General features: G+C 37.2%; 1 protein-coding gene across 6 annotated transcripts in view; it reads left to right on the forward strand.

Moving 5' to 3' along the window:
* Positions 1-20846, forward strand: part of CYB5R4 (cytochrome b5 reductase 4) — a 99357-nt gene that overhangs the window by 13807 nt on the left and 64704 nt on the right. The gene's annotated exons all lie outside the window — the stretch shown is intronic.

The raw sequence follows: 20846 nt of genomic DNA on the forward strand, positions 1-20846 counted from the left end.
AAAAAAGATATGTTCTGGAACTTAGGTTAAGTGTTGGAGAATTATAAGAAAGAAGAAAAGTATGCTAGGTCAGATCGTAAAGGGCCTCAAAAGTCAGGCTGATGTGTTCTTTAAAAAAAAAAAATTTTTTTTAATGTTTATTTATTTTTGAGAGAGACAGAGACAGAATGCGAGTGGGTTGGGGCAGAGTGAGAGGGAGGCACAGAATCCGAAGTGGGCTCCAGGCTCTGAGCTGTCAGCACAGAGCCCAACGCGGGGCTCGAACTCACCAGCTGTGAGATCATGACCTGAGCCGAAGTTGGACGCTCAACCGACTGAGCCACCCAGGTGCCCCAAGGCTGATGTGTTCTTAATTTAGATGACAATGTGAGCTATAGGAGGTATATGAATGTGGGGACAGTGTCATCCGAGTATGCCTCAGAAAGATTAGTCTGGTGGTGGATGTAGTGAATTAAATGGGACAAAAAGCATTCAGCTCATTACAGAAGTTCAGGTGGTAATAAGTGAACCAGAGTGTTGACAAAGACAATGCAAAGTAGGATGAATGGGAGACAAACAGGTTACTGGTAATTTCTAAAACAGTCCTAAATTACAGTAAGCATGTGACTAAATGCAGTCACCTTTTTCTTTTTAGCTGTTCTAATTAAAAATATTAATGATACTTTTTGAAAAGGGAAATATATGGCAAATTTAGCTTTGAAGGGCAGAGATGTTTGGGCCCAATTTTTAATCAAACCTATACCATAGGGAAACATGGTATCATGGTATCATTTCTCCCCCTTGTTAAAATATTCAAATTCTTTACTTGTCTAACAATTGCCTCATTTTTAGTTCTGTTCAAACTTCAGCTGATTGGGTTAAGGGAGACACAATTAGTCTTTTTAAGAAATCTTATAAAATATACACTTTGGTATGAGTTTTAATGGCTAATATTATGGAGATTATTTTCCCTTTTGAGTATATATCAGTATTTTTGCACATGTTCAGGTTTGTTGAGTCCAGTCATATTCCTAGAAATGATGGTGTACAAAGAGCACTTAGCTGGCAGCAGACTAAAGCATGAGCTAAAATGTGAACACTGGCCTAAAACATAAGACAGTATATGGAGTTTCCAATTTGTTCACCTAGTAATCACCATTTTCTGTGAAGTGTGTAATTATTGTAATGTAATAGGAGGTAATTGGAATGTTGAGGGAATGGATAGGAGAGAGAATGCTTTTTAAAAGATCTTGTGGAATTTACCATTAATGCAGACTTTTGTAGTTTTCCTCATTATTGTTGTTTCTCTCTCAAGGACTAAAGGTTATTTATAAACATGTGAAACTTTGAGCAAACATCTAAATCACTCATCTGTGAGAGCTTCACAGAGCCTAGATCAGAATTTGTTTCCCCTGTAGTATATTTTGTTATAGTACGTACTCAGTGCGGGTAGTGGTGTAGTGATGTATTAAGTCATGAAATCATTTTTTGGCAGCATGGAATACAGCCTTTAATCGTGGTGAGAGTGAGGGCGAGTGTAGCCTGATACTCAGTAACAGTCATTTGAATGACTACTATTTAGAAAAAGTTGGTTACTGTTAAGTAGACTGGCCACTGTTACAAACTTAGAGGAGTAAGTTGTTCATAAGGGATTTAATGGATTTCGTTTACTACTTAGAAATAAACATGCTTTGATTTTTCCTAATGCTGATTATCATATACCAGTAAATTGAAGAGGCCTGCTTGAGACCACTGTAAAAGTGACTTTGGGGGTGCCTGGGTGGCTCAGTCGGTTAAGCATCCACCTTCTTGATTTCAGCTCAGGTCATGATCTTGTGGTTTGTGAGATCAACCCCTGCGTTGGGCTCTGTGCTGGGAGTGCGGAGCCTGCCTGGGAGCCTGCCTGGGATTCTCTGTCTCCCACTCTCTCTGCCCCTTCCCTGCTCATGCTCTTTTTCTCTCTCAAAATAAATAATAAACATTAAAAAAAATGACTTCGAATGGGTCGGTGTTTTTCATGTTTCATTACTGATTGGAAAATATTGGCAAATGGATTCCAAGAAGTAGTATTTAGTCCTATTGTATTTCTAGTCCAGCTTCCTAGATTTCTAGGTACATTTACAGTAAACCTTTTAAAAACTTATTTGTGAGATGTTAGTATAGATTTTTGTGAGTACAGTCAATCCTCATTATTCATAATTTCAAATTTGCAAATTTGCCTACTCACTGCAATTGCTTGAAACCTCAGAAATCAATACTCACAGTTCTTTCATAGTCATTTGCAGACATGCACAGTGCAGGGAAAAATTTGTTTGACCCTAGCACACATTCCTACTTGAGGCGGAACAAGGCGATGCTCTGCCTTCTTATTTCTGCTCTCATACTGTAAAGATGTGTCTTTTTTTGAGGTCTGTTTAGTGCCATGTTTTTCATATCTTGTGCTTTTTGTTGGTGGATTTTGGTTTAAAATAGCCCCCGAGGATAGTGCTGAAGACCGTGATGTGCCTTACAGAGAAAATACCTGCATTAGATAAGCTCCATTCTGACATGAGTGACAGTACTGTTGACTGTAAATTGAATGTTCATCAATCAGCAATACATGTTGGATAAGGTGTCTTTAAACAGAAACACGCTGTAAGCACAGTTATATGTTAATTATTTGAGAAAACTGTGACCAGAGGCTTGGAAGAACCTCATGCTGTCTTTTCCCCAAGGAGCACTGTTTCAGTATTTGCTAATTCATTGTTCACAGTGACTTTGTAGAACATAACCACTGAGAAGAAAGAGAATTGACTAGGCTATTTTGTATTTATACTCCAGAAATAATAAAATAAGCTTTATTCTTTTTGGGTTAGATTAAAAGTCACCAGGAATAGAGCTGATTTTTCCAACAGTAGGCTCTTTTCTTTAGGTTTCCATAGGTCCTTGCTTTACTTTTATTTAGAGAAACTGCAGTATTATTTGTCTCCAGCAAAGAAACCTTTTTTTTCCCCCTAAGAACAGCTTTTCAAATTTGGAGCTAACTTTCTAATTTATAATGGAATGCATTATCACAGTCATACCGAGTGTATCTAAGCACTAATGTATTGTTATTACAGTTAGCTTGTCTATGCTGTACACGGTCTGCTTTGTGTGCTGTTCTCGTTACTCCTCAACGGCAGATTTCCAAACACCTCTCTTCTGCTATCACTTGCTTGTTTAGGAAATACAAATCAACATTTTTTATAGCTACATTTCCCCTTACTCATTTCTTTTTTTTTTTTTTTCTTTTTCTTTTAAATATATTTTATTGTCAAGTTAGCTAACATACAGTGTTTACAGTGTGCTCTTGGTTTTGGGGGTAGATGCCCATGATTCATCACTTACATACTACACCCAGTGCTCATCCCAACAAGTGCCCTCCTCAATGCCCATCACACACTTTCTCCCGCCCCCCTCCCCCATCAACCCTCAGTTTGTTCTCTGTATTTAAGAGTCTCTTACAGTTTGCCTCCCTCTCTGTTTGGAACTATTTTTTTCCCCTTCCCTTCCCCCATGGTCTTCTGTTAAGTTTCTCAAGTTCTACATGAGTGAAAACATATGGTATCTTTCTTTCTCTGACTTATTTCACTTAGCATAATACCCTCCAGTTCTATCCACGTTGTTGCAAATGGTAGAATTTCATTCTTTCTCGTTGCCAAGTAGTATTCCATTGTATATAGAAACCACATCTTTATCCATTCATCAGTTGATGGACATTTAGGCTCTTTCCATAATTTGGCTATTGTTAAAAGCACTGCTGTAAACATTGGGGTACGTCTTCCCCTATAAATCAGCACTCTTGTATCCTTTGTTTAAATTCCTAGTAGTGCTATTGCTGGGTTGTAGGGTGACTGTTCATGTCTTCTGCCCATTTCATCACTGGATTATTTGTTTTTTGGGTGCTGAGTTTGTAAGTTCTTTATAGATTTTGGATACTAACCCTTTATCCGATATGTCATTTGCAAATATCTTCTCCCATTCCTTCAGTTGCCTTTTAGTTTTGTTGATTGTTTCCTTTGCATTGCAGAAGCTTTTTATCTTGATGAGGTCCCAATAGTTCATTTTTGCTTTTATTTTCCTTGTCTTTGGAGATGTGTCGAACAAGAAATTGCTGCAGCCGACATCAGAGAGGCTGATCCCTATTTTCTCCTCTAGAGTTTTAATGGTTTCCTGTCTCACATTTAGGTCTTTCATCCGTTTTGAGTTTATTTTTTATATGGTGTAAGAGAATGGTCCAGTTTCAGTCTTCTACATGTTGCTGTCCAGTTCTCCCAGAACCATTTGCTAAAGAGACTGTCTTTTTTCCATTGGATACTGTTTCCTGCTTTGTCAGAGATTAATTGGCCATACAATATTGCGGGTCCAGTTCTCTGGGTTCTCTATTCCACTGGTCTATGTCTGTTTTTGTGCCAATACCATACTGTCTTGATGATTACAGCTTTGTAGTAGAGGCTAAAGTCTGGGATTGTGATGCCTTCCACTTTGGTTTTCTTTTTCAACATTACTTTGGCTATTCGGGGTCTTTTGTGGTTCCATACAAATTTTAGGATTGTTTGTTGTAGCTTAGAGACGAATGCCAGTGCCATTTTGATTGGGATTGCATTGAATGTGTAGATTGCTTTGGGAAGTATTGACATTTTAACAATATTTGTTCTTCCAATCAATGAGCATGGAATGTTTTTCCATTTCTTTGTGTCTTCTTCAATTTCTTTCATAAGTTTTTTACAGTTTTCAGCATACAGATCCTTTACATCTCTAGTTGCATTTATTCCTAGGTATTTTATGGCTTTTGGTGCAATTTGTAAATGGGATCGTTCTTGGTTTCTCTTTCTGTTGCTTCATTATTGGTATATAGAAATGCAACCTATTTCAGTACATGTATTTTGTATGCTGCAACTTTGCTGAATTCATGTATCTGTTTTGGCAGCTTTTTGGTGGAGTCTTTCGGGTTTTCCATGTAGAGTATCATGTCATCTGCGAAAAGTCAAAGTTTGACTACTTCTTTGTCAATTTGGATACCTTTGATTTCATTTTGTTGTCTGATTACTGATGCTAAGACTTCCAATATTATGTTAAACAACAGTGGTGAGAGTGGACATCCCTGTTGTGTTTCTGATCTCAGGGGGAAAGCTCTCAGTTTTTCCCCATTGAGGATGATATTAGCTGTGGGCTTTTCCTATGTGGCTTTTATGATGTTAAGGTATGTTTCTTCTATCCTGACTTTCTTGAGGGTTTTTATTAAGAAAGGATGCTATATTTTGTCAAATGCTTTCTGCATGCATTGACAGGATCATATGGTTCTTACCTTTTCTTCTATTAATGTGATGTATCACGTTGGTTGATTTGTGAATATTGAACCAGCCCTGCAGCCCAGCCTTACTCATCCATTTCTATTCTGATCTGTAGATTTTTACATTCTGATCCAGAGATTTCACATTCTCCACCATCAAATGCAGATAATCTCATCTTTGTTGATTTTATTTGTTCTATTCTACTGACAAACGATTTGCTTTCTTTTACTCTTTTTCTCCTAAATTGTCGATCTTTTCCTTTTTTTTTTTTTAAGTTTTCCTCTTTCCGTACCTCCCTTTCATTCACTAAAAATTCAATAAAGGAAAAAAAAAAACTGGTGGTCTTGGGGTGTCATCTAACCCTCAGGTGTTTTGTTGGGTTGGCACAGTGGTTTATGAAATTCAGCCAACATCTTGAAATTTTCCTTGTGGGAATGTTTTTGATTACAAAATTCAATTTTTAAAAGAGATATAGGGCTATTCAAACTTCTTTTGTACTTATGTCAATTTTTGTAAGTTATGTTTTTTCAGTGAATTTTGTTAATTTTATCTCAATTGTTGAACATATTGTCATAAAGTTGTTTAGAACATTTCCTAATTACATCATTAATGTCTTTAGATTCTATAGTGATATAGTTCAGATATTGCTAACTTTTGGCTTCTCTTTTTTTCCTTGATCAGTCTTACTAGAAGTTTACCAATTTTATTAACTTTTGGTTTTGATTTTCTTTGTTGTTTGTCCATTTTCTATTTCATTGACTTCTACTCCTATCATAGGAAGGTGGCTATTTTAAGACTCTGTTTCCTGCAGCATTGGCATCAATATATTTATGGAGATAATTTGCAATAATGATATTTTTGGTGAATATGTGAATTGCCTGATTTCTAAGTTCTTATCTTTAGACTGTTAGAATCTACTGCCTCCTGTTTTGTATTCAACTCTAGATTGAGTCCTGGTTTAGCATTTGAGGGTTACTCACTTTAAGGGTTATATGTAAATTAATTCATTAAGAAATTACTATGGGGTGCCTATTACTTGTAGTTTTTTTTTGTTTGTTTGTTTTAATTAACAATCATATAGGCTATCCTTCTGAGACAGTTTTTATTTATAGTAACCATGAAACATGGCTTTTGCTTTTTTTTTTTGTTACCTTATGTATAATTGTCATGCATAAAAAATAGAGAAGATGGAATCGAACTATTCCTCCATCTTGGCTGATTCATTTAATCAGTATTTCTTGTCATGCACTCTACCAGGTTCTAGGGATAACTTGGAAATATAAAATGGAGATGGCTTTTAATCTTATGGAATTTACAGTCTGGTAGGGAACACAAAGCATTAATCAAGTCTGACAAGTATCGTGAAGGAAAGGTACACTGTGCTGTGAAGACGGCAGAAGATTGAGCAGAGATCTGAAAGATAAACTACAGTTAATTAGGCAAAGAGGAATGGGAACAGTATTCCAGGCTCCCAGAAGAAGCATGTGCAAGGGCTGGGTGGTATGATCATATGAGAGAGAGATCACGTGCACACACATCATAAGTGTTCACTGTGAATATAAGGTGTTTAACATTAGTGATAATCTCTATTCTTTCTTCTCTTCTCTTGTATTGGAAAGACACACTCTTTTCAAAAATGTCATTCTTTCCAAGACATTTTCTTTCCTAAGGCTAGTCTCTTTGTGCTCTTATCAGTCCTCTTAGCCTCCTCATGATCTTCGGCAGTTGCCCATCCAACATTGTTTAGCATCCTCAGTTCTTTCTTTTCTTTCTTCCAGCAGTTTCTTCCGTTTAGTCTCCTCATGACTTTGGCCCTCTCTCACTGTTTCTTTCTCTGGGCTTTCTTCCTTAGCACTTGGTGCTGGACCACTATTAGACCATCTATAGCATTTTTTTTTTTTTTTTGGCCATTTTTAATAGTCTCCCTATTTAAATTGAGTTTTGGGATACTAATACACTGCTTCTCTCCCTACCCCAAGCATCTGGCACAGGGCATGGCTCCTGGTTAGTGTTCAGTAAATGTACCTTGAATCATGTGTATACAGTAAAACCTTGGATTGCGATAACTTGTTCTGCGAGTGTTCTGCAAGGTGAGCAAACATTCCTAATAAATTTTAACTTGATAAATGAGCAATGTCTTGCAATACCAGTAATATATGATGCCAAACATCACATGATCACAACTAAGCCAATGGTTCTTCTCTCTCTCTCTCTCTCTCTCTCTCTTTTGCTGTGGGATTGTGGGTGATTGTCTCCATGCTCAGATGCTTGGTCTCAGGCTGTGGTGTTCAGCAGAAATCAGTGATTTTTCAGAACATTGGAAGGTGCCCACAACTGGCACTAGTGTGTTTTTTGTCACTTCAAAGCACCTATGGACAGACAGTCTTTTGCTTTTCCATAGAAGAGAAAGCTTAGGAATACTTTGCTTCATTCTACGTCAGGCTGCCTGCAGATATAGACCCTTTCCTCTGCTGCCTTATTGCCAGTTACATTAAATACAGTGTATGACAAGAATTTATTAATACTGTACTGTAGTCAGCATCCGTGCAAATGTATACAGTGGCCCCCATGCAGGAAAATGTTGAAAAGAAAGGCAGTAAGGAGAAGGAGGAAGTTTATGGAAGAAGGAGAAGATTATGGTGGTCGTTAAGAAGGAAATCATCAAGAAGTATGAATGAGGTATGCGAGTAGCCGAAATTGCAAGATTTTATAAGAAGTCTCTGTTGCATCTCGTCTGCAGAGGAGGAGGAGAGAAAGGTGGAGGAATCCCTCACTTCAAGTGAGATTAGGGAGATGTGTAAAATGTGGGAAACAGTGCAAAATTTTGTAGAAAAATACCACTCAAATAAGGCTGTAGCAGTGTAAGTGATGAATCTGTTTAACAATAATGCAATGTCACATTTCCATGAAATCCTCAAAAGGAGGCAAAAACAAGTGTCATTGGATAGGTTCCTTGTTAAAGTTGTATGAAAAGAAAAAGATCCCATAGAACCAATAGATAGCAGTGATTCCATTAGTGATAGTGAAAGTTGTCATACACAATAACCCTCCTGTCTCTTGTCTCCTTCACACCAGCTACAATGGTTTTCAAAGGTAAGTGCAGGTTAATTTTTTTTCTTTATATTTCATATTTTCTTTATTATTTTGTATTATGTTACAGTTTGTAATCATTTTTATATGAATATTTTTGGGTTGTGGAACGAATCATCTGAGTTTCCATTATTTCTTATGGGGAAATTTGCTTTGATATACACGTGCTTTGGATTACAAGCATGTTTCTGGAGTGAATTATGCTCACAAACCAAGGTTTTATTGTATTTTGATATGTGTAGGAGTTATAAACCACATTATGGTTTTAATTATTTCACAAAATAGTAACCAGTTGAGAAACCTGATATTTGATGTTTCTACATTATTGGCCCTTGGAGTTCCTTAATCAGTTTGAAACTTTGTTATTTGTGGATAGTTTTCTTATATAGATTCAAGGTCCATTATTCATTTTTGAGCCCCATTTTAAAATGTATTAGTATTTCCATTAGACTCCTTTTTATGTTTCTATCTCTGTGAGGAAATTTCCCCTCCATTAAATGTCATCTACATTTTCTATTAGATTTTTTAAGATATTAATTATAGTTATTTTAAGATCCCTGTGTAATAGTGCCAACATATGCACGATCTTAAGTCTGGTTGTGTTGCTGTTTTTCTCTTTTGACAATGAGTTCTTTTGTCTTTTTTTTTTTAATGTGACTTTTAATGTTTGATTGAATGTCACGTGTTGCACATTGGTGAACAGTAGAAACCCAAGGTATTTACCCTTAGAAACAGGTGCGCTTTTACTGGCAGAGAATTAGATCGAGTCAGTCTAGGTAGTAGTTGAGCCGGTTTGGGGGTTTATTGTTGCTAGTGTTACCATCAGTATACCACAGACTTCAAATTCCTCCAACAGTGAGTTACTGCTAACTTGTTTTTAGTGTGCAGCCTGCAGCATTGGAGGGTTTTCTCATTGTTCCTGTTCCGCTCTTAGCAGACCGCTTGCCTTACATACCCATATAGGGTCTCCTTCCATGCTCTTGCCCCTCTCCCATTCGCGGGACTTCCCTTGCTTGTTACTTGGTGCAAGACTTGTGGTGGAGACAGAAGGGGTTTTGCAATTTCCCTGTTTTAGCCTCAGTCTTAGGCAGGTCCTGTGCACCTGCCCCAGAGGCTGAACTTTTCCAGTGCTTCTGTCACTTCCCCAGTGGAGATGCCCTCTGCCTTATACTCAGTGCAGGATCTAGAAAGCAGGCAGGTTTTCTGCCTCTCCCCCACCCCCTTCCTGACAGCTGAGCTTTGCCTTGTATCTGTAGAGAAGGAGGAGGGCAGGGCAGAGGGTGTAGGCTGGGAGCAATTTCCCTGTCTTCCTTCCAGTGCTAGAAGACCTCTATTTTGTATTGGCACAGAATCTGGGCACGAGTGGGCTTTCTGTCCCTTCTCCAGTGTTTATCTTGCATTTGCCTGGTGTTGGACCAGAATAAAAGAGGAGCTGTGTTTTCTTCCCTTTCCAGCAGCAGGTAACTTTTGCTTGGTATCAATACAGGGACTCGAAGGTGAGAGACTTTACTGTACCTTCCCAGCAACAGGCAACTTTTGCTGCGTGTCAGGATTCAGTCTGAGGCATGGGTGAATTTCTCACTTCTGCCCCACCAGTAGCTGATAACCACCTTGTATTCATGCCATCCGAAAGTGTAGACGGACTTTTCTTGGCACTTCTGCTCTACCCTCAAATCTTAGAGCAGGCACTACACACCGGTACCAGCAATATCCCTTTCTCAGCTCTGCTCATGCTGGTTCTCAGGAGCATCTCAGGGGGTGGGAGACTATGAAGAAGAACTTTGTGAGTGGGTACAGGATTTTCTGTGTCTGAGGCCCTCAGATTCTAAATTGGCATCAGTGCACATTTGACCCTTAAGCATTTTGTTAAAATTTCAGTTGTTTTATAGCAACATCTCTTTTTTCTGTGCTTTGTCAAAGATGAAACAATTCTTGTATCCCATCTCCTCTGAGGGGCTCGTCACTCTGGATTTTAGATAAATGGTTGACTTATGACCTCACCTCCCTGATGGGCTCAAAAACGTGTGGTTTTTCTGGATTGTCTGGCTTTTTCTTTTTGTTAAGAGTAGGAACAAATTTTTCTTGTGGCTTTCTCTTCTGAATGTTGTCATTATATCTTAGGTAATCTTTGCAGCTGACTTACTTTAGAAAATAAAAAATAATCCAAAGCACAAGGACATATTTTCTTCTTTTTTTTTTTCCCAAGTAATTAATAGCAAGTCAGTTGAGTGCTGGTAGCTATCACTGGTAGAACTAAAGCATGGGCAGGCAGGGAAATGATCCCATGGAATAGGGAAAACCCATCTTTTAGAGAGAGGGTGTCTTGCTTAATATGGATGTAAACTTTAAATCCAGCTTAAGTAGATAGTACATGTGGCTCTTGCTAATGATGTTTGCTCATTGTTCTCCCTAGGAGAGGTTTGTGAATTGTTTTCAAAATATTTAGACTATAACCGATTGCTCAGACTATTGGTTAATTTTTAATGCTTTTGCTGATTAATTTCCTTTTAGATAAATATCAGGGTCGTTTTTCCTTATACTAATGCCACAAGAGATGATCTTTGATAATTATGCCCTGTTGACCTTCTGAAGTGCATAGAGGCCTTTTTCACATTCTATTTAAATTTTCTCATGCAAACTGAGGCATTCAGGTCAGACTCTCTTAGCTTTTTTGTAGATTGAATTTACCATCATTGAAGTTGTTTGGTGGAATTAGAAGCTCCAAGTTGTATTCCGGACAGTTGTTACCTAACTTTTCTCTAGGTTCTGTAAAGTAGTGCTGGTCCCATTTTTCATCTTTCTTTTCCTTTTTAAAATTGCACCATAGGTTGACAATTTAAGTTGTTTAGAAACCAACCTTAATTTTAGAGGCTTTTTTCAAATGTTTGTCCTTTTATGTCGAGAGTGATGAAACAGAGCTAAATGGAAGCTCTCTGTGTGTGGACAGAACTTTTCTATGAATTGCTGCACTGGCGGGTGTCCCCAGCCTCCTGTATGCAAGTCTTTAGGGGTAGAATCCTCCTCCTCATCTGTAAATAAGTATTCTGAGGGCTCTGTGGGAAATGGGAGCTGCTGGGATGGTGGTGGTAGGAGGTGGATCTTAATGTTTTGACATGTAAACTTTGCTTCAGGTTTTTAGTTCTGACCTCTCCTCCAGTCCCAAGTGTGTTTCCTTCAGTAAGTGTTTCTCTGGTTCATCCTCTCTAGAGAGTAAATTGCACTTCTTGCAGGGTTGGGGAGGGGCTGGTCGCTCGGTTGTGTAGGATGGGGGAGGGGATTTAAGGCTTATGTTGCTTCTTATATTGAATTTTGAGACCTTCATGCACCCTGACTTCAGAAGGGCCTGGAATCTCTGAGTCTTACAGTTTTGAGGGGTTATTTTGCACACATTGGCTTTTTATAGGTTCCCCTCCAACTTATACAAGCTTTATTTTTACCTTTCTTCATGCTGCTAAGTATGTTATCACTCATGCATTTGGCTTTCAGGCTTCCAAAACTTTATTACTGTCATCTCCTCTTCTGATTTCTGTGTCTTTATGGCTTTATGTGTTATTTGTCCTTCACTGTCGTTTTAGAAACTTCTCAGGAGTGTGGGAGACAAATGAATGCTTTCAATCTTGAAATGCTTTCAAATCTTGAATTACTATCCACCATCTTGTAAGCCTAGTTTCTAGTTACTGTTCTTATATACCAAGGCCACGTTTACTTTAAGTTGTTATGAAATCCATTTGTCTTTCATAAATTTCTTTTCCATTTTTCTCCGTTGAAATTAGCAAGGTATCATTACCTAGTTTTCTAAAATAATATGCAGGGTTGAGTTTTAGGTTATAGCTAATTGTCTCCTATTGGACTAACACTTCAGCAAACACCAACTGTAAGCTCAAGACAAAATATTTTTTAAAAATAACTATCTAAAGAAACTGGCAAACAACCAAAACAGACAGAAACTAGAGGTTAGGAGTTATCTGTATTTAGAAGAAGGAACTACTGGGTGAGTTTCCCATTTTGGATGGTATTTAACTTGAAGTCATGCCCAGCTTGGTACTGTAAGGATGACTAAAACTCAGGGGAGACTCCCAGTCGTACTGGCTTGAAGAACTAGATGACAGAGTTTGGGGCATCTGGAACAACTGGAAAGTGAGGGAGAAAATCCAGAAAAAGAGAAATCTAGAGATGAATATAAACTGTCTAAATCTTGCATAGACAGACTCTGACTGTTCCAGTAAGGCTAAAAGCACCGAATAGAAGTTTCAGTTTTCATTCCCACAGAGGGGAAACAGAGTTTTGGGGTTTGAGTCCAATAAATTGCGTACTAAAATAATCATTCTCTTTGGAGGAAGGTAACAGAATTTAGAGTTTCTGCAACATATTATTTACAATGGCCAGAATATAATTCAAAATTTGCAGACATGCTGAAGAGAAAAGGCAATTATCAGAGAGTGACTCTGAGATGATCCAGATGTTAAATTTAAAAGGATTCAAAAGGATTTTAAGGCACCTATTATAACTATACTCATGAAAATAAAGGAATGCATGTATATAATGAATGAACAAATAGGAAATCTCAGCCGAGAAAAAGAAACTATAAAGACGTGGAAATTTAGCATTGAAAAATATAATACATGAAATAAAAATTTTTACTAAATGGGCTTAATAGCAGATTAGAGGTAACAGAAGTAAGATTTAGTAAACTTGCAGATAGATTAATAGAAGTTATATAATCTGAAAAAACAGAGAGGAAAATGATTAGAAAGAATTTGAACAAAGGCTCAGGGACCTACAGGACAAAATAAAAATGTCTAGTATATGTGTAGTCGTAGTTCTAGAAGGAGAGGAAAAGGAGAATGGGGCAGAAAAATATTTGAAAACATGGTGGCCAGAAATTTCCCAAATTTGGTGAAACACATGAAGTTGTCAATTTAGAAGCTTAGCAGATCCAAGCATAATCAATACAAACCATATTACATAGAGGCACATTATACTCAAACTGCTAAAAGCCAAAAATAAAGAGAAAATCTTGACAACAGTCAGACACACACACACACACACACACACACACGGAAACAATAAAAATGATTTGTTGAAGGAAAAAAACCTACAACATCAGCCCTGAATTCTGTATCTTTGAAGTTACAGAATTCCTTAAAGAGAAAAAGGAAATAAAGACTTTTTCAGATAAGCAAAAACTGAGAATTCAGCACTAGCTGACCTACACCGTAAGGAGTTTGACAGGAAGTTCATCAGGTTGAAGGGTAATGATACCAGATGTAAGCTCAGATCTTTAGGAAATGGTAAATATGTGAATAAAGAGGAAAAAATTACTTTTTCCCCTCTTACCTGTTAAAAAAAGGTAACTAATGTTTAAAGCAAAAATTATAAGATTCTACTGAGGGGTTGCACAAAGTATAGGGAATGGAGAGTGGTAAATGGTTTTTATATTAAATGTAAAAAGGGGTACAGTATTAACTCAAGTGAATTGGTTATAGTTAAGGACATATACTGTATATCCCTAGAACAATCACTTAAAAAATAATGTGAAGAGGTATAACTAAAAAGTCAGTAGATAAAATGAAATTCTAAAAAATACTTTGTTAACCCAAAAGAAGGCAGGGAAAGAGGAACAGAGACACAGGCAGAAAACTTGGAAGAAAAAAAAGAAAATTTGAGAATAAGAATGAAGACTGATAAAATGGTAGCTCTGAATTCAGCCACATCAATAATCAGGTATAAATGGACCAGTTATTTGAATTGAAAGGGATTGTGTGTTTGTGTGTGTCAAGACCTAACTACATGACGGCTATAAGGGATACACTTTGTTGGTTTGTTTATTTTAGTGTTTTGTATAATTTTGTCTTTAGTTTTACATTCCCAGTCAAAACATTGGTTTCCAAAGTACCTTAGGTCAATTCCTTTCCTTTTTTTTTTCTTTTTTTATTGAAGTATAATTAACACACAGTGTTATATTAGTTTCAGGTGTATAGTATAATGATTCAACAATTCTATACATTACTCAGTGCTCATTACTATATGTGCACTCTTAATCCCCTCTGTGTATTTCACCCATCCCCCAACCCGTCTCCTCTCTGGCGACCACTAGTTTTTTTTCTCTGTATGTAAGAGTCACTTTTTTTGTCTCTTTTTTTCTTTGTTCATTTGTTTTGTTTCTTACATTCCACTTACGAGTGAAATCATATGGTATTTGTCTGTCTGACTTATTTCACTTTGCGTAATCCTTCTAGGTTCATTCGTTTATTGCAAATGGCAAGACCTCATTCTTTTTTTATGGCTGACCAATATACCACTGTGTATATAATATACCACATCTTTATCCATTCATCAATCAATGGACTCTTGGGTTGCTTTCATATCTTGGCCATTGTAAATAATGCTGTAATAAACATAAGGGTGCATGTATCTTTTCAAATTAGTGTCTTTGTTTTCTTTGGATAAATACCCAGTAGTGGAATTATAGATTCTACAGTATTTCTATTTTTAATTTTTTTGATGAACCTCATACTGTTTTCCACAGTGGCTGCACCAATTTGATTTCCTAGTGCCCGTACGTGAGGGTTCCTTTTTCTCCACATCCTTGCCAACACTTGTTATTTCTCATGTTTTTGATTTTACTCATTCTGACAGATACGAGGTGATATCTCATTGTGGATTGATCTGCATTTTTTTGATGATGAATGATGTTGAGCATGTTTTCATGTGCCTGGTGACCATTTGTATCTCTTTGTAGAAATGTCTGTTCAGGTGCTCTGTATAAGGGATACATTTTAAATATAAGGAGACAGAAAGGTTGAAAGTAAATGCTTAGAAAAACATATACTGTCTAGATAGTAAGTATAATAAGATTGGACTATATTAAAATTAGATAAAAGATATAACCAGACAAAGACAAGAAATCTTACTAGAGATAGAGTCAGTTCATTAGGAAGACTGTTTATGCCTTGTAACAAAGTTTCAAAATACATGAGACAAACATTAATAGTATTGAAAGATAGACTTAAAATCCACAATCATTGTTGCATATTTTAACACCCTCTCTCAGCAGTTGCTAGGAGAAACTAGATAAATATCAGTAGATGTAAAATAAAAATAATGTGCTATTTCTTTATTGAACACAAGATGGCAAAGTAGTCACAGTTTCACTTGCAAAACTGGATCTGCATTTGAATACTGTGAAATAAGCTATGATTTTACTGTGTTAACCCAGTAAACATGTTTCCTTTAGAGCCCTTCATTTATTTTAGAGCCAACAAAATGAACTGTGGTGAATAGTGAAATAAATAGAAATACTACAGGGGCTCCTAAGTGGCTGAGTTGATTAAGTGACCAACTCTTGATTTCAGTTTAGGTCATGATCTCGCGGTTCGTGGGATTGAGCCCTATGTCTTAAAACTGGGAAAACTCGGGGCGCCTGGGTGGCTCAGTCGGTTGAGCGTCCGACTTCAGCTCAGGTCACGATCTCGCGGTCCGTGAGTTCGAGCTCCGCATCGGGCTCTGGGCTGATGGCTCAGAGCCTGGAGCCTGCTTCCGATTCTGTGTCTCCCTCTCTCTCTGGCCCTCCCCCGTTCATGCTCTGTCTCTCTCTGTCTCAAAAATAAATAAACGTTAAAAAAAATAGTAAAGGAAAAAAAACTGGGAAAACTCTAAAGTCAGTTTTTAGTCTGATTTCTCATTAGTACAGGACTTAACCTCTATAAGATCTACAGACCATCATCCATCATGTACTTAAATAGTACCAGTGTCTCGGAGCTCACTGCTTATTTAAAGGTTTGAGTTCAATGTTCAGTATCATTTTTATACCTAAAAACTAATGTTGCCATTTTACACAGAAAGAACTCTTCTCCATCTTGATAAATGCCCCTCGTTTTTTCACATATACTTTTTATATTTGTTGTAATTTAAACCCTAACTGTTACTGCTAAAGACTAAGGCATCGTGCAACACAATGTTTAACTTTATGTGTAAGAATTTTAAAAACCCACAATAAAACATAAAAGAAAAATATACCAGTTGCCTAACCTAGCTAACAGTATTACTGTGATTGAGCATTAAATGTAGTCCTGAACTTCCTAGCAGCCAAGTAAAAGAGACACTAGTAACACCGGTCACATGATCTGAACTTAAAAAGTATTAAAAAGAAACAAGCAAACAAAAGGAGACTCATTAGTTTTTTGAAAAGGAGAAATCACCTTTGAGTTTTTGATACTGATGTTGTGAAGAATCTGAGTCCCTATATAGCGGTCACTGACCGCAGATGCTATGGTTTAGCAATATGCAGAAACATTCTTTAGCTATCCTCCCAGCTCTAGGTAACCACTAATGTCCTTTCTGTCTCTTGAGACTTGCAAATTTGGGACATTTCATTTAAATGAAAGCATGAAATATATGGTCTTTTGTGTTTGCCTTCTTTCACTTAGTATACTATTTTCAGGGTTCATCCATGTTGTAGCATGTGTCAATACTTCAGTCTTTTTTCTGGCTGAATATTACTCCACATATGGATATGATATACTTTCTTTATCTGTTCATCAGCTCATTGACATTTAAGTTATTGTGAAGTATGTTGCTATGAACATTCATGTACACGTTTTTGCATGAGCATATATTTTTCTTTCTTTTGAGTATCCACCTAGGAATAAATCTGGATCACATACAGTCTATTTTTAACCTTTTGAGGAACTGCCAGACGTGTTCCATTCTCGGCAACATTGTGTGAAACTTCTTTCAGAGCACTCTTTTTCAGTTACCACTCCAACTTCCCATAGGTAGAAAAAGCCTTTTCCCACCTACAGAACCTGAATCACATATCTCAGATAAGTGAACTCACAACTGGATTGCAGCAAGCCTCAACTTATTCTCAGTGCCAGCTCTATAGCAGACACCACGGTGTGAGACTCAAGTGACATTTATACCTATTAATCTATCTCCCAGATGAGGCTCCCATACTTTTTCAGGTTATGTAACCATATGTGAACCCTAAAAGCTCACCAGTAAGGAGTGAACTGCATCCCCATGGTTCAGGCCACACACCCACTAATAATTTGTCATTTTTTCTTTGTTCTATTTTATGTCAGAGAGTCTCAAAGCATGATCCAGGGGTTCCTGATGGAGCTCAAAACTCTTTTGGTGGGTGGTCCAAGGCCAAAAATTCTTTGTAGTAATACTGTTATCTGCCTTTTAAAAAAAATACTTCTTTCACAGGTATATAAGATTAGGTGCAGAAGGTGACATGAGAATACAGGTGTCAACTATTAAGCCACACTTTAAAGATACGTGCCAAAATTTAAAACAATGGCACTTCTCTAGGTTTTTTTTTTTTAAATATAGTTATTTTTCATAAAAATACCTATTATTTGGGATAACACATAGTGAGCTTATTGTTTTTATTTTTAATTTTAAAATATTCTTTAAATTTCTTTCTTTCTTTTCTTTTTCTCTTTGTCTTTTTCTCTTTCCTTCTTTCGTTGTTTTATTAAAGAACAGGGACAGGACCCGTGGGCAGAAAGAGCTGCCTTTTTAAATTTCTTAATTTTCACTTATGAAAGGTAAAAACATCAATAGATATAACCATCATAAACAAAAGCTCCTTCGGGGGTCCTCAATTTTTTAAAGAGTGAAGAGATCTTCAAGTCCCCAAATTTGAGAACTACCGCTGTAAGTAAAAGTGGTATTTTTGTAGTCAGATTTAAAATTAATCTTTGTTTAAAATTCAAACATAGATTTAACTCTAAAGCCCCACATGGTATTCATCCAACAAAAATTTATTTACTGCCTATCACGTACATGCCAAGTATTATGCAGTATTTCTATGTTTTTAAAATTTATTTATTTTGAGAGAGAGTGTGTGTGCAAGCATAAGCTGGAGAGGGGCAGAGAGTGAGGGAGAGAGAGAACCCCAAGTAGTGTAAGTTTCTGAGGATGCAAAGCACTAACTGGTCATTTTAAAGTGCGTAATTTTTATTCTAAGAACTTAGTTGAGAGCTCAGAGTTCCAGACCTATTAACACAAAAGAGATAGTTTACTGCGAAAATATTGGCACAGGTACTACCAGTACATTGCCTAAAGAACTTAGTGTAGCCATTGTTCTGAGTGCATGTTTTCGATTGCACGGCAACTCTGCTAGGATGAGTTAGCTAAAAATGTACCCCTGAATATTGCTTGGGCATTTAAAAGGTGATGTATTTAAACATTAGAGCATATGTTCCTAATAAAACTGTTGCATTTTAATTTTAATTTTTAATAAGTTCTTTTTTATCTATATTTTTTCCCTTACATTGAGATATAATTGACATATAGCACTTTTTAAGTTTATGATGTATAGTATTATGATTTGTATGTGTATATATTGTGAAATTAACTTGCTTTTATTAACAGTAGTCAGGCAATCTGTCCCTGGTTAGAATTTATAAAACAAAATCCGGAAAAAAAAAGCAGTACAAAGGAGGGAACGGATAGATAAGATGGATGGATGGATGGATGGATGGATGGATGGGTAGATGGGTGGATGAGTGGATGGATAGATCAACTCATCAATAAAGTCAATAGATACTCTCCTTAAATCTTCCCCTGCAACTGAAGGTGACCCAAGTAGATGAGCACCAATGATGACCCAAGTAGTACAGCACCAATTGGACTGTAACCAGAGGATCTTGGCCACAGCAATTTTGTACCATTCAGGATTGGTGTTTTATGAATCTCTTCCTGCCTATTTTTGTTCTTAATGTCATTATTAGGATTTAGGTTTTGCAGAATTTATTAATAGCCTAGCATAAAGTTGAGATTATGTCTGTGGTCCCCCAAATACTATCTGTTTAATAGGCAGTTGGTTGTATACATCTGCCATACTTCAGCAACTAAAGCTGTAGGAAGAAGTTGTGTCGTTGCAAAATTTAGAAAGTTGCAAAATTAGTTTCTAAAAACCAGGTAGTAAGGATATAGGAAGCTAGAGGCTTGTTTTTTAAAAAGCATATATAGTACAAACAATACAGTGAAGCACAGAAGGAGAGCATAAGGTTCGGTTCTTTGCATTTGTTTTCTTCTGCCACATTCAAGTTTTAGTTTTCAGGAATGCTTTTGAAAAGGAAAAGGAAAAGGGAAGGACATAAAATAGAGGAAGAAAAAGAAGAGTGAGCCTCGGCACCAGACGAAAAACATCATTTGCATTTTTGGAGCTAGGTTTATGTGTCATAATTAACAAATCATGAGCCAAGTGTGGTTGGATCTAACATTTCTTGGGCCGAGACATTAAGTCTCAATTCCTTATAGTGAGGGATTGTCTAGGCATTCCTGGTCTTGTCCATTTGAAGAGCATGGGGAGTCGTTCAGGTCCAGAATGAGTTGATGAGAGAGGCTGAAGGTCAGTCTAAAGGGTCAGGAGGCTGAAGAGAACTTGTGTGGGGTGTTTTAGCCTTTCTTTTTTTAAAGTTTTTTTTTTTACGTTTATTTATTTTTGAGACAGAGAGAGACAGAGCATGAATGGGGGAGGGCCAGAGAGAGAGGGAGACACAGAATCGGAAGCAGGCTCCAGGCTCTGAGCCATCAGCCCAGAGCCCGACGCAGGGCTCGAACTCACGGACCGCGAGATCGTGACCTGAGCTGAAGTCGGATGCTCAACCGACTGAGCCACCCAGGTGCCCCTGTTTTAGCCTTTCTATGCTGATTCTGAATAGCTGGCAGGGCTGCCTGCCTGTTTGTCTTTATGCTGGTTACTGACAGGTAATGAGATTCCATCAAAGACGGTGCGTGATCATGTGTTCTAAGTCTCATGTTCTTGAGAAACTCTAGTCAAGGTTTGGTTACAGGGGAAGTTTGGGATTCTTTTGTCTGGAAGGCATTCTGTCTTTAAAAAATCAATTGGGAATAATTCTGATCCTAATCATTATCTCTGGCATTTGTGGACTATAGATTTCGAAGCACTAAACAATAGGAAAAATTCCTTCCAAATTTGGTGGAGAAGATGGATAGGGAAGAAGGAAGGGGGAAACTCCACTAGTTGCTTTTTTTTTTTTTTTCCTCAGACTTATTTGGAGGACTGCTGAAAGATTTTGTGAATTTACTTCTTTTTGTTGCCTAAATTGCTTTTTAAGCAGTTTTATAAAGAAATCTACCTAGTTGGTTATTCTCTAAAATTAAACTTGTGGAAAAACTACAGTGCCTTTTTGGGTCCGAAACCCAATCGCTTCTTCCCTCCCAAGATTATTCTGTAGATGAACATTTTAAGTTATCTGAGGTGATTTAAATTCATGGAAGTCATAACATAGAGAGGGAAATGTCCTGGATAGAAGAAAACCACTTGTTCTCATGGCACCCTTGAGGTGTCTTCAGGGCTGGATTTGTCTACTCTGTAGTTTTCAAGTAAAGGACTAAAAAGCAACTCATTTCTTTGAGAAGGCTAGCAACTCCTAGCCTTCTTGCTTTGAGAACAAAGCAACTCCTCCTTTGTTGTTTCCTGTT

This window comes from Panthera onca, chromosome B2, assembly GCF_046562875.1.
Source record: "Panthera onca isolate mPanOnc1 chromosome B2, mPanOnc1 haplotype 2, whole genome shotgun sequence".
Taxonomy (NCBI): Eukaryota; Metazoa; Chordata; class Mammalia; order Carnivora; family Felidae; genus Panthera; species Panthera onca.